We start from the raw sequence: 22,612 nt of genomic DNA, 5'->3' as shown, positions 1-22,612 counted from the left end.
TTTTAAACTGTTGTTAGAGTTGCACAAAAAGCCAGGGCACTAAGACAGCACAGGATGTTGTGGAAAGGTAAAAACACATGGCAGGTGAGGTGAAGTAAGAGTAAATAAATGCTGACAAAGTTTTCTTGTAGTGAAGTGTGGGAACAACCACGACCACAAAGCCAGCAAGTCCCAGTAGCACAGAATCTTGGAATGGATCCCCTGCCATGGGCAGAGACACCTTCCACTGTCCCAGGTGGCTCCAAGCTCCAACCTGGCTCTGGACTTTTCCAGGCATCAAGGGCAGCCACAGCTCCTCTGGGCAACAAACATTTGCTGCCAGTATTGTTCATGTAATTTTAACAATAACCCTCTTGTTTCACAGTTACGGAAAAATATTAATTGGGGTAGTGAAGATTTGCCACGGCATTTCAGGGTTCTTAATGTCAGCCAGCTGGTGTTTTAGCAGTGTGAGACAAAGCTCACCCAGACACGGGGTGTAAATGGCAGTGATCATTTATTTCTGCTGCACAAAGGCCTGTGAAAAACAAACTCCAGGTTTTCATCTTTGCTGGGAGTGGGGAATGTCTCTGCATGAGCAAGTTCTCATCTTCTCCCTCGCTCGCCGGAATTTCACCGCCTGCTTCATCATCGCACTGCCTTGTCTGACTCATCTCGGATCAACAGGAGCTTGAAATTATCTCCAGGTCCATTATGAAATCCATAACAGGGCTGGGAAGATGCACTGAGGAGCGGGGTAGGGGGGCAAAGCTTTTGTTCCGCCCTGCCTCGGCACAGCCGCTCTAAATTGCGCCGTCACACCAAGCAAATAAACGAGGAGCGGCATTTTTGTGCTTCCTGCCTCTTGGGAATTTTTGTATTTCACATATTTTACTGCAGCAGGAAACACAGAGCTTAATCAGGCTTTTTGTCTGAAATGTAATTGGAGTTTGGCTGTTTTCACCCATTTTAACCACTTCAAACATGAAATTGCAGACTCGTGCATTGACGTGGGCTCTGAGCTCGGAGGGCGGATGTGTTGGCTTTATTTGTGTCACAGACCCACTCTGGAGTCAGAAATACTTTCATTCAGTGAGCTGCTGTCCAGGAGGAATAGAGAGATTGGAATTTGGCAAAGATCTGTGGGTTTGCTGCTGGCTCCCAGGGTTAACAGGGCGCTGGAATGAAATGCTGAGAAGCCTCGTGTCCGTCCTCTGATCTGCCATCGCCCAGGAATGGCCACACCAGGCTCATCCTCTCTTCTCCCTGAATGCTAAAGGGAAAAAAAAATATTATTTACCACTGCAACTGCTCTAAATGCAAGAGAAAATGGTACACTATGCACATAATTACTGTCTGGTGGCTCCAAGGCACAGTTTTTTCCCAGAGAGGAGAGGAATAAAAGTGTGTGTTCCTGCAAGAGATCAAAACCAGGGAGGACAGAACTATGGCAGAAAAAGAAATGCACACAAATAATTGGACTTAGCAGAAATGTGATATCTCAGACAAACAGATAGAGGAATCACTTTGTGAAAAATAAATGAAATGGAGATACAAGGGAAACAAACATAAATAAAAATAGATGGCATCAGTGTAACAGACTTAGACTTACCTAAGCTTGTATGTATTGACTCTAATGGGGGGCTCTGACTGCACTCTGCATTTAGAACTGCAGGACTGGGACCTGTGGGTTCCAAACCATACCCTTGTAGGTCCACCCTGAGTCAGAACATCCCCATAGGCACCAGATGATTTGGTTACCAGGTTTAGAGCCTCTCTGCAGTCTGGAGAGACAGCTTTGGGATGCCTTGAGTCTGCTTTGAGCATAGAGATTTCCTCTTTTGCCACCACAGCAGCAGGAAAGGACATATTGAAAATGAAGTCAGAGCTCCAAAACTTTTCAAACTTCTGTGGAAGACAATATATAGGGCAAGAATAGACAGAGCTTAGTAAAGAGTGCATAGCAACAATGGGAAGTTTGCTTTCTGAAAAAAACACAACATTGATAATATGGGTCTATTTATAAAACTTGGGAAGACAGAAAGATTAAAAACAAGTCCTTAAAATACATTTGTAAAGAAAGTTTGGACTTCTGTTTGCTCTTGATTCTAGGAAAGATAAAAGTTTGTGAGTGTTACCCACCTCTATAAAGTTGGTCTTGGAGATTTTTTCTCTTTGGGTAGAAAGAGAAAGATGAGAGGCATTGAAGTGATCTATGAAAGGGGAAGAGCTCATTCACTCTTCACACAAAACACTGGGAATGAACCCACTCAGGTGGATTCCTGCCCTTCTGCAGAGCTGTGCTCCCTGCTGTCCCTGCTTTTGGAAAACATTCGTTACGCCCTTTCTTTCCAAATCTTTGAGCTTTTCTCCTCAGCGAGTCGAGGTTGCTCAGATGTCAGGGGGTGCAGTCTGGGAAATAGCTCTGGAATACAAATGAGTCAAACCTGCCCTTGGCTTTGCTTCCTCTGGATGTCCAGGGGAAGGAGAACCTGCATTCATCCTGACTCCTGAGCCACCCACCAGCACAAATAAACATGACCACTCATGCAGCCCCAAACCACGGTGATCCTCTGGGTCTCCCTCAGCTTTGCCTCAGGGTGGAAATGGAGCTTCCAAAGCATTGAGGGGAGCTTGCTGCCAAAAGCAGAGTTCCCCAGTGCCCTCCTACTTCTATAAAACCACTGCCGTGGAGACACTGCCCTCCAAACCTCCAAATAGCCCAGCATTTCTGCTGTGAATACCCCAAGAGACCCCAAATTAACCAGCAGCCTCCCCAGGGATGGCTCCTACCCCCAGAACCTTCTACCTCATAAGCTTTTGGAGCTCTTTAAATGCTCCCTGCTGTCTCTCCTTCTCTCTGTGCCTCTGGTCCAGCTTTCATCCTCCCCCTTTTCCTGCAGTGTCTCTGGCCCAGCAGATCCTGGGTTTGACATCCTTAGGCTCCCAACAGATGCAGCAAACCAGCTGTGCTGGGGTTCAGCTCTTTGGCACAGACACCTTGCAGCCTCCATCAAACAAATGAGGGGTTCTGCTTTTGCACAGAAATATCCCCCAGCACAGCAGTTCCCTCCATAACAACCTCATCATGTTCAGAGGCAGATGCTCTAAATTAGCTGTGCTCGAGGAACGGGAGCAGCATTGAGGTGGGGGAATGGAAAGGGGGCGAGAAAAACTGAAACATTTTGCCAAAGGTCACATTTCAAACAACTTAATTTGGCTTCATTTTAAAGGGCTTCTTGCCACAAGACTCCATATGAGTCTTTTTTTCCTTTTTTTTTTTTTTTTGGTAGCATAGCAAGAAAATGGAAGCATCAACAAATAGGCACTTAGGTTTGTCATTTCAGCTATTCTCTCTTTTCCTTTCTTTTCAGTAAGGAAAAGAAAGAAAGAAAACCTGGAAATGAAGCAAGTCTTCTCAGCCCTGAGAACTGCTGAGGATGTTTAAACTCTACAAGCATTTAGCTTGCTTAGTTCTTTGGTTTTTCATCAAGGATTAATTTTTGATTAAAGTTTTTCAAAAAGAAGTTTAATTGAAATCAATCCTCCAAGCAATTTGTTGAAACTGTTTCCTGATCAAAACAAAATCCGAATAAATGACATCTGATTTAAAAATAATTATATTCAGTGATAATTAGCGTGTTTGCAGGAAAGTTTAACAATTTTTGTGCAGTAAAAGACCAGGAACAAAGTCAACATGCTTTGAGCTAATGTGAACACAGCCTGTTCAGACAGACACTACATAGATGGGAAACTGGGGAAAACAGGATGGCTTTGAAATGAAAGACAGGTGCAAGAGAGAAGTCTGGCTGAGAGGAAATAGAGAATATGCATCACACATGTTAAAAAAGGAATAAAAAATCCATACCAGGATGAATGCCCTGGTTTGAAGAAGTATTTATCTTGCACTTCCCCAGCATGGGATGTTATTTACTCCTAAGACTGTCTAGTTTATAAGAAAGAGGAAGAAGCAACCTCAACTTCATTGAAACTCATAAATAAAACACCTCTCCTCTTTCACCAAGCGCTGCTGAGCCAAAGCATCACAGAAACTTCACCTTAAAAACGCTCTCCAGTATTACAACAGACAGCTTTGTTTTCTTGCAGCGTTTCCCATGTTTTATCCACATCCTTCAGCTGCTGGGGAGAGCTGAAAGCTGCCAGGTGAAATCACAACGTGCAGTTAAAGCACTCCATGAGAGGGAGCTCAGGGGGACTGTGGCACAGCAGCCCCTGAGGAGAAGTGCCACTGACTGTCAGAGACATCCCAGCTGTTTGGGGCCCTGCACATCCTTGTGTGGCATGGATTGGCCATTTCTTACTTCCCCCTTCCTTCAAGGATCAGTCTGAAATGCATCCAGTTCTGGCTGTGCTCACAATTTCACCTGAGCAGATTTTTAAGGGGGGAAAAAAAAATTTAAAAAAAAATAGAATTTTAATTTAAAAACTGCAAAGGCTTTCTCTCTTGTAAAAAAATACTTCAGAAAGCTTCAGTGAGGACTGAAAATCAATAGTGTTTTCTTTTTGCTAGGAATAATGGTTATTTCTGAGCAAAGCCCTGGTGCTGGAGAGGGCAGCTGTGGGAGACGTGCCCATCCATCGCGCGGATTCACGAGGGCTTTGTCTTTGGCTCCCATTTACACAGCTTTAAATTCTGCTGTGTTGACTTTGAGCCTGACACGCCACTAAATCTTCAGTCCCCAAGCAGAGTCCTCTCCAAATCATGGTGTTTCACTGGCTGCCTCAGACCACAAGTGTCACCTTCATCTGAAATTATCTTGTCCCAAGTGTGCTTAAAACATTCTCATCATTTTTGATGAGGTTGGGCCCCGTTCCAAGGCCATGGCCAAGCCAAAGCCCCTGCAGGGAGGGGTTTTTTCCTTTTTTGCCTGGCTGCTTTCAGGAGGGCCCTTTGCAGGTCTGCTCAGTCCCAGAGTAGGTCTGTTATTACGGAAAAGCAATTTAACGGGATATGAGTGATGACTGAGAGGATCCATGCAGGTGTTCATGGGGTTTAATTAATGTGTTCACATCACACCTTTAATTAATTTGTGACAACAATCTCGAGTGTCACCGAGGCAGAGAAAGGCGACTTTGGGTACAAAGGATTTGGTGTCTTCTGGGGGGATGAGTCTGGGGGAACCTGGAGAACCTGGATGGTGTCTGGGAGCAGGAGGGACTGCACAGCTGTCTGCAGAGTTAAAATAAATACAAAAATGATCAAAAGTTAAAGTAGAACCACTGCTATCAAAAAAAGTGACTCTTAAATGTTCCCTGAGAGCAGGAATGGATGCTGTGGCAGCAGTGAACCGCCTCTGCTGGATCATAGAATCGGGGGACTCCAGAATGGGTTGGGTTGGAAAGGGAACTTTAAAACCATCTTTCCAATCCCATGGGCAGGGACACCTTCCATTAGCCCAGGGTGCTCCAAGCCCTGTCCAGCCTGGCCTTGGGCACTTCCAGGGATCCAGGGGCAGCCACAGCTTCTCTGGGCACCCTGTGCCAGAGCCTGCCCACCCTCACAGGGAGGAATTCCTTCCCAATATCCCATCCATCCCTGCCCTCTGGCACTGGGAATCCATTCCCTGTGTCCTGTCCCTCCATCCCTTGAAAACAGCTCCTCTCCATCTCCCTTGCAGCTCTCCACACCTTCCTCTGATGAAATGGGAGAGTGAACTCATTCTTGTTTTCATAACAGGCTCATTTTGCAGATTCTGCCTCAAACGCCTTTTTAATCTCTTCAGTTCAGTCTAGCAGTAAACTCAGTAAACTTCCAGAGCTGTGTGTCAGCATTTGTCTCCACGCACAAATATGTGATTTGCTGATAAGGCAGATCGGAAGCTGGTTAATTGCATCGGATTTCTCCCTGAAAAGCCTTTTTAACTACCCTCAAATATCATCGAGGCTGAGGCTAAGTACATGTTTGAATATTTTCTTCAGTTCTCTGCTGACAAAACTGCTGATGTGGTTGTTCTTACATCTTATGATTGATCAAAAAAAAAAAAAAAGGAAAAAAGAAAAAAAAAAGAGAAAAAGCAAAATTTCAATCCCAACACAAACACACAGATGAGAGACGCTCCAAAGAAGGCAATTTCGTACAGAACTGATTTTCATAAAGATTTTTAAGCGTTTCCTCCTTCATCAGTGTTTGTTCCTAAGCATCAGACAATAAAGTAAATTGAAGTTTCTCCTACTGATGTAATTTGAATTTATTTTGGTGGCTTTTGACCATCTTTTACCTTGTGATTTGTTCCCAGCAGTAAATATTTGGTGAACAGTTTCCTCCCTTTCTCTGACATTTGATTTGCCTGTGACACCACAACTTTGAAACAGCAAATCTCATCAGCTTCAAAATCCACAGGACTGGGATCTGCAATGGCATCAATTGCTTCAGGTTTTTAATGTCTGAATGCCACAGTTCTGAATGTCTAAGTCATTGTCCCCAAAAGTTTTCAGCCTGTCTTGCAGTGCCATGACATTTCCCATCTGCTGGGATTCAGTGCTCCCTGTTTTGTTTGCTGTGCCACAGGAGTTGAATTTCTGCTTCAAATAAGCTCCCTACTCGACACCAAACTCATAAAGAGTCATGGAGAAGGTTTAGGTCAGGAATGGGAAATCCAAGTGGAAATGAGAGCACAAAGGGAGAGTGATGCGGTGAAGGGCTTGGGAACCTCAGGGGCCAAATCCCCAGCGTGGCTGGAGAGGAACCACGCAGGGATGCAGAGAGGAGGAGAGCCAGCTGGGAGCAAAATGCATCTGTAATTAACCCATGGCCTTGGATTCACACTGATGGATCAGCTGTGACACAGAATTAGGGCTGGAGGTGCAAGGTGAGGTGGATCTGGGTGCAGGGGGAACGTGGCACAGCAGAAGGGGGTGAATCACCCAAGGAGGCACAGCCCAGGGTGGGACTGGAAAGCAAACTCCTGGAGAAGGCTAAGCTGCTGCCAGGGTGAGAAAAGGAGTGGGAGATTGGAAGGGAGTGCTCAAGGGGGAAGAAAATGAGACATACAGAGTTTAGGAGTCAAAATAAAAAACAGAGAGGAGTCATGGAAAGCTTATTGTGTCATTCCCATCCCACCAAAAAACTGGGGGAACATGCATTTATGTGCTGAATTTGGCCTAATATTCAGCTTCTAATATCACCAAGCAGATTAAAGCCAGATCAAACTCCACTCCCTTTAATGTTTTATAACATTTATTTTATTTTCTTTTAATTTTTTTCTCTTCATTTACAACATTTTCTCCTTTTCTTTGACCCAAAGACAAAAAATTGTCACCCATCAGAACTGAGCAATCCACCCTCCAGCTGGAGCAGCAAATTGTGATTATTCACATAAGTCATATGGTTGTTGTTTTGCTTCTGGGCTTTGAATCCCAGTGGGAAAGATAAGAATATTCCTCTTATGGCTTTGGGCAGGAATTGATCACCTCCCACTCCTAAATACAAGTCATACCCTGCATTCATGTTGGTTGTGGACGCAGTGGGATTTTAAGCTGTGCAAATATATCAGAATTCATGCCACAGAAGATAAGAAAAATCAAAATACAGGAAAGAAGTATTTAAAATGGCAATACTTAGCAGCTCAGGAGAAAACTGATGTTTAGAGGGTTCCAAATATTTTTTTAAAAGTTTTTAAATTAAAAAAAAAAAAGAATGAAAGCAAAGGATGAGACAAGAAATGAAGTATTGGTTCATGCTGAAAAGCAACATAGGCCAAAAATTCCCTACTGTGGGGGTAATGAAAAATCATCCTAATTACATGGCAATTAGATCCTGTGTGTGCAGGGCTGAGTACTCATGGATTCTGCACATCGTGAACCCCTCTCAGCAGAATCTCCCAGCACCCAGGACAAGATACCCAAGAATTCGCAAAAGAAAAGTGAAAAGTGAGATAGTAGAGGGGAAGTCACAAGATTTCCCTCTCCCTGTGCCACAGGAGATTCGTCACAGTCACCCACTGACCCACCAGAAATGCACTTGCCCTGTCACAGGGACAGCTGGAAAATAAACGTGCCCCGATATTTTTATTGCGTGTTGTCATTGAGCTGGAGCAGGGGACCTTGGGGGACAGGCAAATGGATCATTTTAATTAACACCTAATTGTGCCTGACACCTGAAATTCTGCTCAGCTTCTCCCCTGCCAGACCCAGTAAGTGAAGGATGTCTGTGCAGCTCTGTACCAACAGGCAGGGGATGGGAATTACTCCTGGCTGCAGGATGCAACTTCCTTGCTTCATTTTCCTGTGGAGAAAGCACAGCATTTTGGTTTTAAATCCTAAAATCAGGAAAATGACCAGATTTTCAGCCACCAAGACCACCAAGGAATGATTTGCATGGAGGTGAGGGTTTTCTTTGTGGCCAGAACAATTGAAAAGTTTCACAGAGAACAAATCAATCAGTAATTAAAAAACACACACGCACCACTATCCTCCTCTGTGATGAGGCATTCAGCACAAATACCAAACCTTTTAAAAATATGTAAATGTAACCTTGAGATGTTGGGGGGAAAACCCACACTGGGAGGTGGAAAACTTAAGGCAGGTTTATTTCTATGCTCTGAGAAAGGTGTAACATTAGCATTGTCCCACCTCCTATTGTTCTACCTGTATCATTAGCTTTTATTAGCATTGGATTGAGCACACCCTGCTTTATGACACTGCAATGTAAATCAAGGCAGAGCCTCCCCAGTGACTCATATAAGCCAGCAAGCTCCATAGAAAAGAAAGCCTTGACAGATGGGAAGGCAACAGAAACTGCAGAAGGCTGTTAAACCTCTTTTTTTCCCCCATTTTATACCAAAGCATACAGCTGGAGATGAGAGCATTTTTATAGGTGAAATGCCAGTGGAAGGAAGTTGGGGAGCACTGTGAGTTCTCCATGACCTGGGCCCCCTGACTGCTCTGGACACAGAGATCCCACCACTCTCAGGGCATCACCACCCCAAAACTCCAAGGGAAGATGCCAATGATATTTTACCAAACCTCAGCTGTGGTGGACCAAAGGTGCAAACTCCCTAAAAACGGCTTTGCCACCTCCAGCTGTAGGTGGCAGCCTGAGTTTAACTTAATTACATTAATTAGTTTGACAGTCTGAGATGAAATGGTGGTTAGCAGCTTTGGAGCAGAGGGGGATGTTAGCAAGGAAAGCAGTGATAAAATCAAATTCCCTTATGGATAGAGCATTGCAAGCAATTATCTGAGGTGTTGGCTGGCTGTGGGTAGTGCTGCAGAGCTAAATGTCTCTGTTGGGCCCATGTTTCATGATGTAAAAGAGTTATTTTGGTGCCCAAACCCTCTTGTTGCTGCTTTACAGGGCTCAGCTTGTTGCAGTCAGAGATTCTTTCCAAAAGCGCCCTCAAATCAGGAAGGTTTTACTCCCAAAATGTGATTTTTGGTCAGAGTTAAATGTTTTTTAAAATATATGCTCCAAAAAGGTTAAAAAGAAAACAAAAGAGTGCCCAACACATAAGAGTCTGAATTTCAGCTGTGATGGGCCTGCTAACAATCCAAACAAGACTTGCAACAAACAAGCAATTTCTTGATGCTGTTTAAACCTCATGAACAAAAATCCTGTTGTTCTCCTGGGTAATTCCCAGAGAAGTGGTTCTGGGGACGTTTTGTCTCTTGCAGTTATCCATCACTAAGTTCTAACCACTGTTAGAGACAAGGATTAAATTAGAAATAAATGGAGAGGCACACTGATATAGCCAATTTTGTTTAAAATACAGTTGGCTAAATTGGTACAGTCCCTTCATGCTTGGACACTTCAGCTGTGAGAAACCCCATGGACATGGATGAGAGACTGTTTGCAAGGGTCTGGCGTGACAGGACACAGGGAATGGCTTCCCACTGCCAGAGGACAGGGATGGATGGGATTTTGGGAAGGAATTGTTCCCTGTGAGGGTGGGCAGGCCCTGGCACAGGATGCCCAGAGAAGCTGTGGCTGCCCCTGGATCCCTGGAAATGTCCAATGCCAGGCTGGATGGGGCTGGGAGCACCCTGGGACAGTGCAAGGTGTCCCTGCCCATGGCAGGGGGAGGATTTAAATGATCTTTAAGGTCCCTTCCATCCTAAACCATTCTGGGTATTTTGGGATTCTAGGATATAATAACTAACACCAATCAGAAGTAATCAAAGACTAAAGAATATGAAAGCTGTTAATACAGTTATCAGCTTGATGCAAAATAGGAGACGTTTAAATTTGCATTATTTCGGCATGGCTGGAAAAGCCACTCAAGCTGGAAAATCAGCCAAGATTTTTTCAGCTGTTTTGCTCTTCCTCCATCCCTAATTCTGTCCCTGAAATGCTCCACATGCACAGGGAATCAGGAGCCTTGAGGGCCCTGTGTTGCTCTGGTTGTGGTGAGCAGTGATTTCATGGGTATTATGCTCCCAGTGATGTGCATGACTTTGGTTGCACAGGTTGATTTAAATAAATTAATTTTTTTTACAGAAAATCTGTTTTCCCACATGCCAGTCATTTAGATCACATACTTCCCAAAGATTTTACCACCTCACTCACTGTGGTGTTTTAAAATACAAAGTCAGTAGGAAAAATAGAGTTTTCTTTTAAATTTAAGAAAAGAAAATCCAGTTTCATCCAAATACCAACACATGCAGGACTTTCCTCATTAGAACCACCCCAACAATTGTATTTCATCAGCTCCACCTGATGCTATAGAGCAAAAAGAAGGACCTACATTTGGCACCAAACATTTTGAAAATTCTCAGTTCCATGAGAACAGATGCAGCAGATTTTCAGCAAGAACCAGGCCTGGGCTGGCTGTGCTGGGGGAGCAGGGAGGTGATATCTCCCTGAGGCTTTAGCAGCTACAGAAGATCTTTGAGCCCCAGCTGAAAACCAGCTGGAATCCTACCATGAAACTGAATGAAAACTCAGGGAAAAAGTCTCCACTTTTCCCATTCCATGGTGAGGCCCCAAGTGGGGTGGGATTTTTCTGGTCACGAAAATTTTGGGGGCTCAAGGCTGTTGGGCTTGTTTAGGGAGAGAGAAGCTAATAAAGAACCAGTTTCCAAGATGACAAGGAAATAACAGAGTTTCCCAAGAAATAGAATTTAGAACATCTGTTGCTGCCTCTACAAATCCTCTGAAACAAAAATTTAATCTGGGGACCATCTGAGGTTAGAACATTATTAAATGGAGCATGGCAAAAAAACCATCACAAGCTCTACAAGAACTTTGGGAGGAAAATCTACCCTGAACTGGGACAAAAGGCAGAAGTTGAGATATTTCAGACCTAAAGTTCCCCCAAGTTGTATTGGATCCCCTGAAACATTTCATTTCAACTAAATTTAAAATTTTGTTAGTATGATGTTTTATTTTTCTTACTGTTTTCCACTGAGAATTGGGTTTACATCTTGAAAGAATTTGTTGAACAAATTGAGGAAACCTGAACGCAGAACAGGAAATTCATCAAAAGAAGTCTCTTTTTGAAGTTCCAGGTTTTAACACACACAAAAAAAAACCAAAAAAGAAAACCAAAAAACCCCAGTGATTAGCTTTAAACATAAGCAACAGCCACATTGTCTCCATGAGGCTTCCAGCACCAAAGCCTTCTGCTTCCACACATTTTATTTTCATGGCACAACAGAGGGCAAAACCTGTGCAGTTAATTTCCTGGATGCCTCGGGTCTGCTAAAACACAGATTATTAAATCTCCAATATCCCTGTTTCACACAGAAAATAATTTCTGTGTAAATGAGGAGCCCAAATTACAGTAATTCCTGTGCATTTCCCCCCCATTTTTACCAAGGCTCTGTTTTGTTCCCATAAATCAACGGGAGCGGCAAACTGCTCCAAAACATCTCCCAGTTTGAGGAAGCTCTGCTGGAACTGGAAATCAAGGAGACAGCCCTTGGAGGGATTACCTTGTCCAAGACACAGTTAATCATCAAAAGCAGAGACTTCTAGAACACTTCTAGTGCCCAGCTGAGAAACGAGAGGGGACATGTGGAAACTTCAATAAAAGAAAAGTCAGTGAAATGTCTCATTCTTTCCTGTAAGTGGATTAAGAGTTCTGGTAAGAAAGCTGAGGTCAAGCTTGATGACTTTCAAAGGAAAAACATCACATTCTAGAAGCTTCTAAGAGAGCTGAAGCCAAGTTTTTAATTCTATAAGCCTTTTTCTAATTCTTGCAAAATTAAAACAGAAACAAAGAGAAAAATATCTGTGAAAGTATGAAAAGAATGGATGTGATGAGATAATTAAGTGATTAAGCCCCAAGCTGTTCTTGGAACTGATCAGAAATGCCTTGGAAAACATCATTCCACAAATCCAGCTTCACTTCACACCCTGTTGCACTCTGAAATGGTAATTTTCATTTTTTCCTATTATCTGCATTTTCATGGATAAATTTTGTTTGACCCTAGTTTCTGGAAGCATTTGGTAAAATGCACATGGTTTTCCATAATATTTTGTTAAGGAGGGGGAAAATCCACAACGACCAACGAAACACATAAAATTCCCAAACCAACAAAAAGGAAAAAGGGAGAGAGGAGAAGGAAGGGAAGGGTTAATTTTTCATTACTATACTATTTTTCCAACTTTCTATAAATAAACTGTATACAACATCAAAGGAGACACAGAGCAACTCATTTACTGTGATTTTATTCATTGTGAATGTATTTTGAAATTAAATTTGACAATTCCAAATTCCATCTTGAATGAAATTTTGTGTTTTCTCAAAGCTTTGGAGATTACAAATAGAAACCCTCACAATATTATTCCAGAGTTGGGACACTGCATTATGCAACCAGGCTAATTATGTGCTGGCCTTCCATGAGCCACGATTTCACAGTTTTGGATCCAAGAGACAACCCATAATACAATTCCCTGAAAATCTAATTTCCACTGTGCTGAATGTATGTCTTCAATGTGCTGGTCCAAGATTACTATTAAATGAAAATTATATTGTTCAGCTTGAGCTTTAGTGATTTCAAATTGCTGTTCCAAACAGAGAGAGTGTTCTCAGATAAATGGGGAGTTTAATTAAACACGTATGTATTAAGTTATTTACTTAATTATAGTATCACCATTGCCTCATATTGTTTTCCTGTGTATTAAATTCAGTTTCTCACATTACTGCATTATTAGATCAAACTGGTAATTGTCAGGTTTTCCTTTCTTCAGGCTTATCTAAGCTTGTAGTGCTAAGTCTCACTTCACTTATCTCATTCAACGAGGCAGTGATGAAAGCCTTGCAAAGGAACCTTGGGTTAATCAGGGCTTCCCTCCCACCTCTCAAGCTTGCAGAAACCTGGAGAGCTCCTGGCACATTCCCAAGGTCTGGAGGTATGGCTGCTGCTGGAGCAGAATCCAAAATCTCCTGTCCTGGCTGCTGCCCTGGGCTGGGGGTGATGACAGGACAGAGAGGGGCTGAGCAGGGCACCCCCAGAGCCTGGGCACAGCCTCCAGCTCACTGCAGGCTTTAATAATTTCATTTATTGCCAAGCTGCTTTTATCTTTTTCTCTTTTTTCCCTCCTTGGGAAACTTTCAGAACTCCAATTTTTCATTCACAGATGCAGGAATGACCTCTCCCCCTTTTTTGTCGAATCACAGATATCCCACAGACAGAAAATCTCACCTTTGATCTGCTCCACCTCAGACAGAACCAAAGCCACTGCAAAAAATCAGTTTCATCTGTTTTAAGTATAAAATATTTAGAGGAGAGGAGAAGCTATGGTTTTCTTTAGCTCAAAGGCGGTCTGCTGAGATTTGTTGATTTAACTTCAGTAATAAATAAGCCAAAGACTTCAGCAATCATTGAAGCCATTTCAACATTGACATCCAGTGAAACCCCTTTCCCCCTGTCTCCAGTGGGACTCCTTAGGAGCCCTAAGAAGCCTGAACTGGCATTTTTCCATGCAGGAAGAGTAAATCCAGCTTGTCAGAGGTGCTGACCCAGCCTTGCACAGCCCAGCCTCCCCTTGCAGGGCATTGGAAGGCTCAGTGCACAGGCAGCTATTGTACCTGCAGGGAAAAGTCCCAACAAAGCAGGAATGATGCACCTGACTCCATGTTCTCAGAAGGCTAATTTATTACTTTATAATACTATATTATATTAAAGAATGCTATACTAATTAAAGAATACAGAAAGGATACTTATTGAATGCTAAAAAGATAATAATGAAAACTTGTGACCCTCTCCAGAGTCACAAGTTGACACAGCTTGGCCCCAACTGGCCAGAGAGTGAAAACTCAGAGCAGAATCCAATGGAACAATCACCTGTGGGTGAACAATCTCCAAACACATTCCACATGAGCAAAACACAGGAGAAGCAAATGAGATAAGAATTGCTTTCCTTTTCTCTGAGGATTCTCAGCTTCCCAGGAGAAAAATCCTGGGTGAAGGGATTTTATCAAAGAATGTGAATGCTACAGACATGCCTGTGTGCAACCCTGATGCATCCAGGAATGGGGATCTCCTGACCAAGACAAAGCTCTGGGACAGCTCCCACGAGATCTTCAGGCATGATGGAGAGCTTGAGCTTTCCAGGCACCTTCATCAGGTCAAGGAGAATGACAGAGATTTTGTAAAGAAAGGAAGAACGACCCTCATTTTAAATGAAGGAAGAACTTACCTGACTTGGTGAGCAGTGATTCTGTCACCTTGTAAGAGAACAGAGGAGATTTATCTCTGGTGTGGCTGTAAAGTATAAAAACCATGACAGAGCCCAGGGTAGGATGAGCTCTGAATTCTCCCCTCTCCTGGATGAGCAGATTGCCCAGAGCTTGCAGGAAGGCTGTCTCAGCTATAACCCAAAGCAGCAGATAAGGAACTCATCAGGAATTACCCTGGCAGGTGATGGCTGGAGGGACTGAAATGTACCTGACAGGGTGTGCAGTGCTGCTGTGAGCTCTCCTTGCGGCACCTGAGGTGTTCCTGCTTCCCAAAGTGCTGCTGGTGCTGATTTTCAAAGCACTTAAATTCTCCATGTGAAGGGGACAAGGAAAACTGCATGTAATTAGAAGAGTAAAATCTGCTTCCTCATTGATCAACAGAACCAAAAAAATCCTGGATTTTTTCTCACTAATTTACAAATCACCAAATCAGAGAGAAAAGGAGACTTCTTGCCCTACCTGTTTGGATAATTTTACTCTCCTAAATGGGTGAATTTACCAGAACATTTTCCTTCTATCTCTTTTTTACAGAAAAAAAGAAATTGAAGGGAATGACAGAGAATCTAAAAATATGTTAATATCTTTCCTTCATCAAACAACCATGAATATACATGACCATACTATATTACTATTTCCAGCTTCTTTGATTTATGTTATGGATAACATGTTTATAGAAAGCTAATCTCCACAAGAAGCAGGAAAAAAAAGAGAAACTGGAGAAAAACAAAAAAAATCACACCACCAGCAGCAGGGAAATCAAATATCACCTAAATTAAACTAATCTCCAAAGTAGGCCAGACAAATACTGTAAAGCAGCCAGGATTTCTGAGGCACTTTATTACAAAGGGCTTTTTTTTTTAATATCAAGATTGGTGAAAACACAATTTAAAAAGAAACACAGACAAAACAATATTAAGGGTGAGGTCTTCAAATCAGGGTGAATGGAATTAAGCTGTCCTAGGAAGAACTGATCCAACATTCAATTATTGATATTTATCACACTTGATTTCATGTCAGTGGCTCCTAATCACATCCCCAAAAAATTAATTCAATCAGAGCAAGCTGTTTCCAGCATGACAGACATGGAGCTTGACAAATTGCTGCTGGTAAAGGTTTGATGCTGAATGGTTTTTGAGCCCTTGAGCTGGGGGTTGGTTTGTGCCATGAGATGAGGCTGGTCCCAGGCTGACAGTGCTGCAGACTTTGGCAGAACCACCACGACTGCTGTAGGTAGAAGAGTCCAAGTGGCCCAAATGTTGCAGGTACAGATTTTTGGGGTGGATCAGTCCTTAATCCAGTCCCCAGCGCAATCTAAAGAACATTCTTCCCCTTGGCTCAGTGATGATCATTAGTGCTGTCTAATGAGCCTTAGCCCTAATGACTAGCACAGACCCAATGACCCCTAATGAAGCATGGCAGTTGTTGCATCCTTTCCAATGACTTTGCTTCCTGCTTTCCCAGCCCTTCTCTGTTTGAAAACGGACATGAAATTCTGATCTGCCACTTCCAACCCAAAAAATTCCAGCTTTCCATTCCTGTCCCCCCCATAGCTGATGAGGGACAAGAGGAGTGGTCAGGGCAGTGAGGTTTGGCCTTGTCACTTCTGCACTGACTCGGGCTCACCCCGATGCCATGAGCACCCCTCTGCCCTGCAGTCACTGGAGTTTGCTGTGACAACACAATGTCTTTGAGAGTGCAAACAAACCCAGCCAGCAGCAGGTTCTTGGGGATGGCATCACCTTCTCAGACTCTGCAGTTCAGCTGTGGATCCCAGACCAGGCTGGAGGGGGCATGGAGTAACCTGGGGTAGTGGAAGGTGTCCCTACCCATGGCAGGGATGGCACTGGGTGATTCCAGGACTCCTCCAAGGGAATATTCAGTGTTTCTGAACTTCTCAGTGTTTCTGTGAGCCCTGTACCAAGCGCAGGAACAGTGGCTTCTCAAGATTTGTTTACCCCACTGTTGATTTGCTTGTATAACACTATGTTGCATTGCAGAAAACGAAATTATTGCCTGCAATTATTCACTGAATCTTCACCGGCCATCCGCAGCGTCAGTTCCATTCCATCAATCAATTCAATTACTCTCATAATCTCTTTGAGGGGATTTCTCCCTGTCCCCATTATTCTCCCAAGCCCCTGAATGATGACATGTAGTTTTTTCCTAATGCAATAGATGCCTTATTTATTCCACTGCCTCTGTATATATGACATGCACACTGTTTGGAGAACTGCATTGTTGTCACTGCAAATAATGATCTAAATGCATTCCAGGACTTCATCTATATTTCCCTGAGTGTTTTATAATGTGCAGGAGGCAGAGAAGAAGATCTTCAAGTTATTTTTGAGGAAATATATATCACTGTGTGGTGGGGATGTCTTCAGGCAGCACTTGTTCCCAGAATTCTTTCATTTACATTTCTGCTGTGTTTATGTGCTCTGTCTTAATGCTTCTTCACCTGCTTTGGATATTAGCAAGTGGAGTAAGAGATATTTTTATAAGCCTTATCCTGTGAAACAAATAAAAGTCAAAAACTGATACACAATATTTGTTTATATTTCAGTGCACAAAGAACAAAGTCTGATTTCCAAGACCCTCAGAAATGAAACCTTTAGAAATACAGACTCGATCTTGCTGGCTACACAAAGAGCCATTTTGGTTTGTTATGATTATGAGGGAATTTCAGCTGCTCCAAATAAATCTATTTTGGTGAGAAAACAAGCAATTTCTTTATTCCTTTTTTTAAAGATAATATTGTTGCTCTGGAAATCTCTCTTTTGTAAAGGATAACATGAAAGCAGATGGAACACATGCCATAATCATTGATTATTAACATGAAATATTCTGTAAAGAAAAAACTACTGGCTTTAGAAATGTTTCAACCAGTACTTTTAACTACAGTTTTCACTGGGAAAAGAGCCATGAGCCACTGTTGAGAGAGGAAATTTTCCCCACCTGCACCAGCCTGGAAATGTGGTGCTGTTTCTCCTCCCAAACCTTCCATAAACCTCAGCTGGGCCCTACAACTCTCTGGGTCCAATCTGAAATAAGTGAGCAACACACACTATCGGTTCCTTCACAGCATATTCTGCTGGCAGCTCTGTAAAATTAAGTATAAATTAATACCAACATGTGCAGATTCAAAGCATAAAACCTAATTAAATAGATCATTTCAGACCCACTCATACTGATTTGGCTGTTTAAACTTGCTTATTTCCTATAGCAGATTTTGCAGAAAGATGAGGCAAGTGCATATAATTTAAAATTAAAAAAAAAAAGGAAAATTTGAGAACCTTCCTACCCCTCTTCCCATCCCCATGAGGGATGGGCAGGCCCTGGCACAGGGTGCCCAGAGAAGCTGTGGCTGCCCCTGGATCCCTGGCAGTGCTGGTTGGGTCAGCCTGGGATAGTGGAAGGTGTCCCTGCCCATGGCAGAGAGTGGCACTGGATGGGCTTTAATGATCCTTCCAACCCAAACCACTCTGGAATTCTAGGAAATTTCAATCACAGCATTGCTCCCAAGACCTTTCTTCCCAAAAATCCATCCTGTTTGCTCCCCACTGGGCAATGTCAGGTTTTTTTCTTCTCCCCTTTGTTTGCCACCCACTGAGGAAGAGTCCCTTCTCCTCTCCCATTGCCACTGGCTCAGGATGAATGTTTCAGATTTTATCAGCTCCAGCACTGAAGGAACTTGGTAAATGGAAATGTGCTTGTGTTCTCCTTTTTTAGGCACTATATCAGGGAGGAAGGGAGCTGCTTGTCCACTGACAGAAACTAAGTGCTCCTATCTGTTGTAGCCTGCTCCCTTATCTGCTGCCTTCTATTGTTTCCAGAAAAACCCTCTTGTAATGGGCAAGGAGCTCGATAAAAAGCACAGAGCAAGGGCTGGCCTAATTCAAAAGGACACTTTTCTGTCCCTGGGAGTTAAAGCCATGACCCTGTTTGTGAGCAATGAGACATGAATGAGGTGTGTGGATGTTCAGTGTGTCACCACAGCGCAGGAAATATCTGTAATTTTGGCAGGTAGCCTGAGGGATAAGAGCCAGGGCCATGCTCCCAGCATGTCTAGCCCTAAAGAGAACAAAAGCTGCTGCACCTTCCATTTCCACACATCAAATCCCTAATGCCAAGGCTGAAACAACTCTTTCTTCCACCTCCATCTCCCCCTGGGTGCAGTTGGAGCTCCTTCTGCCCAGGTGTGCTCAGCTGGAAAACCAAACCCACCTGGAAAGGTGACAGGCTGCAGGCTGGGCAGGGCTCAGTGCCCTGCTCATTGCAGGTTGGTCATGTCTAGGAAAGAAAACATATCTTGAAGGAAAATAAGAGATCAGAGTTATATCTGGGGAAATGCCCCCATCCTGGCTGCCCCTGGATCCCTGGCAGTGTCCAAGGCCAGGTTGGACGGGGCTTGGAGCAACCTGGGATGGTGGGAGGTGTCCCTGCCCATGGCAGGGTGGGACTGAATGAGATTGAACCCTTCAACCCAAACTGTTCTGTCATTCTATGAGTCTATAAAAGGAGAGAAATCAGAAATCACTCCAGAAGCTGAACGGGTGCTTGGGGTTTATAACTGTGTTATCATTTATTATATTTAACATCTATTATTGCATAATACAGTATTACATTATATTACATTATATGTAATATAATGTAATTTAAAATTACCATTATCATTTAAAATATCTTATATTAAACACATTATTTAGCATTAATCTGTTCTGGTGGCATCTGGAGTCAACCTCAGTGCTGCCAAAGGTGGGACATCACTAATTCAGGGGTTTCAGGCCAGTCCATGGAGCTCAAGCCTCCAGTCCCAGCTGCACCAGCCCCTGCTGAGTGACTTCAATCACAGTGTGCAGACAGATGCTTCTAGAGCTGCACAAGGGTCTCCAACACCCTTGTGGGCAGGGGACCCAACCTCTCCAAGCCTCAGTCTCCTGCAAAGTGCCATAATATTCCTTTCCCCCTCTGTTCTGTGAGTTTGCTGCAGTTTGTGAGTGGAGCCAAGCTCCTGCAGCTGGTTGTGACTGGGGTGGGTGAGCGGTGCTGCCAACACCTCAAATGACAAGTGGAAGTTCAGACATCTGGCACTGGCTGCTCACAGACACATCTCCTTCCTGAAATGATAACACACGGGTGATGGAGGTAAAACAAAAGGAAGCAAACCTGACAGTTGCTATTGTACTTCCAAATGAAAGCATTACTTCAGGGAAGGGACTCTGCTCTGAGACAGCGGTTTTCAAAAATGGCTGTTGGAAAAGAACTTTCCATTTGAAATAATAATCACATCTCTACCTGAGACTGAACTGACAATGAAACAAACGGCCTTGAGACAGTCATAAACCTAAGACAGATTAATTTGTCTGGAGATGATACTGTTTTCCTACACTGCCCTTGCAGCACTGAATTATGCATCATTTCATTTATCAGATTGCCTCCCTCTCCCTGCCATCCCTGCAGCACAACCACGCTGCCTAAACTGCACTGATTTCCAGCAGGATGGAAAACACACAATGGATTTTCTTATCACTCCCCTTGCTGTCCCAAACCTGACAAAGCCCTGCTTTCCCTCTCATTTCTTACCACTTCTGCTGCTTTCCTGTCACAGCTCTGCTCTGTGTTTGCCTGGCTTTTTGTCACGCTAAGCAGCAATCCCTGCATGACAAAATCTCCTAATTGTAAAGAGCAAGTCAACCATAATTATTATGCTTTTATTATGATCATTTTCCAGAGGTGTCCCCAACTCTTATGGAAATGAGAAACCTGGGCTGCCTGGTTATGGATTTTCACAGTTGCCTCAAGTGACAGGGATTCTGCTGAGCTGTGCAGAAGGAAAGGACACCATCACTGCCAATGAGCCTGTAAATCACCAGGAGCCTGCAGGCTCAGGGATGCACAAGGGACAGGACACAAGGATGTGCCATTTCCTGCTGGCACTTGTCTTCCCCCACCTTCAAAACCCCCTCTGCCAACCCAAAAGAGGGTACTACCACAGCAAGAGATGCTTTTTTTGGTACCTCACACTGCTGAGTCCTTCTTCTGCTTCCCTTTGCTGTCCTGATGCAAATGAAGTCAAGGGGAGGGCTTGGAGAGCTCTTGAAATAAACAAAAAAAATCCACTTCTTCTCTCAAAGGGTTCTGGTGGAGTCTCCATCCCTGGGAGTGCCCATAAATTGTGTGGAGATGTCAGGTAGTGCTGTGGGGTGCTGGGGGCAGGGGGGATTTGGCCAGAGGTTGGACTGGAAGGTCTTGAGGTCTTTCCCAACTTTATTGATTCCCTGACCCACTGGGATGAGCTGCCAAGGTCCCAGTAGGTGGCACAGGCTGGGATTGTTGGCCCAAGAGCTTTACCCCAAATCCAATGGCTTTTCTGATGGAGATGCTGCAGCACACCAAATCTTCATTTAAAAAAAATTACAATACCATAATTAAGCAGAGTAACCATATTTAAAGAGTAACCATATTTAAAGGCCCCCTTCAACCATCTGAGAGAAGAGTTATCAATGTAAAACGTTGGCCTTTCCCTTCTCTCTGGGTGTCTCACAAGGAACCAATGCCTGGAAAAAACAGGAGCCCTCCAGCAGCAACTTCCTCCTGAAAGAAAGGATTTAGTGAGTCCCCTGGAAAAAACTTAATCTCGTGTTTTTGGCACACAAAACATAGATATTATATCCCTTAGGAATAAAAGCCTTCAATGAAGAAAGGCTTCAATGAATAGTTGTAGGAATTTTTACATGTTTTCACCAAAACCAAAAAGAATTACAAAAAGTATCTTCTCCCTCTTTAACATTCCCAAATATGTAGGTTTGAAAATAAAGCCGACAAAATGGAACCTATTCAGAATGAAAATGTTCACTGGGAGTTCATCTGTGGGGTGATAAGGCATAAAAGTGAGCATCTGTATATTTGGATGCATCTTATTACACTCAGGGAAGAGACTTGGAATGTCATAAAATCCTGCAAAAAAAAAAAAAAAAGAAAGAGCCCTAAATGGCCTTAGAGTCATGTGAAATTTAGAAGAAAACTGGCCAAAATTTAGTACCTGGAATGCAAATTCATTGCAAAAATATGCTTTTCCAGTCACATCAAATATGCAAAAATATGGTTGCAAATTGAAAGTAAAGCAAAACACAGATGCACCATAAATTTCATTTTGGTACCGTTACGAGGAGCAAAAGCCTGAGAAGATTTTTGCATTTTTATTTTCTCCGTTCAATTTATTCACCTCTTTTTACTATGAATGAGAGACCCATTAAAATATTAAAAGATATTTAGTAGGTGATCTAAAATGATTAAAAACAGGATTAAAAAAAAGCATTTCCAGTGCTTGTCAGCAGCAGGTTTTTTTATTAAATTTAATACAAAATAGCTAATGAGGGCAACTCAGCCCCAGTAACGTTGTTCAAAATGCAAACTTGATTTTCAAAATCCTCCCCTCCATATTTAATAGGGTGATGATTACAAGAAAAGTGATGCTCCAATATGTTAATTCCCTCTCTGTTTTTCTGCTGATGTTACTCTTCATTTGAAGAAGACTGTCACCCTCTCTTCCCCAGCAGATCAAAGCAAGGCATCCAGTTTGTACCAGATGCCATCATACAAAATTACATTTAAGAAATCTCCAAAGTAATTAAAAACCCCTGTATAAACCCTCTCAAAGAGGAAGACACACTGTACCAATTCACCCCTCTTTAAACAACTTCTGGGGAGGTGACAAAATGTGGCTTAAAGCTTCTGCTACACACGCCACCTCCTTCCTTTGAAGTCCTAATTAATTATCTTTCCTGAGAATCACAATAAACAGGAAGCTGCTGTTGTATCCTAAGATATCTGGGTTCCTCATCCCACTGAGGCCAAGAAAGACCATGGAATTCTGGTGAGCAGTTGGATCTTGGACAAAGAATCCCAGGAGTAGAATGAAACTGGCTCAGATCCACAGTGCTGGATTTATTTTGGGGGCATATTTTCATGTGCCTTTGCAGTCAACA

Source organism: Fringilla coelebs (assembly GCF_963513975.1).
Source record: "Fringilla coelebs genome assembly, chromosome: 9".
NCBI lineage: Eukaryota > Metazoa > Chordata > Aves > Passeriformes > Fringillidae > Fringilla > Fringilla coelebs.
The sequence above is the reverse complement of the archived record's forward strand: the minus strand, read 5'-3'. Positions refer to the sequence as shown.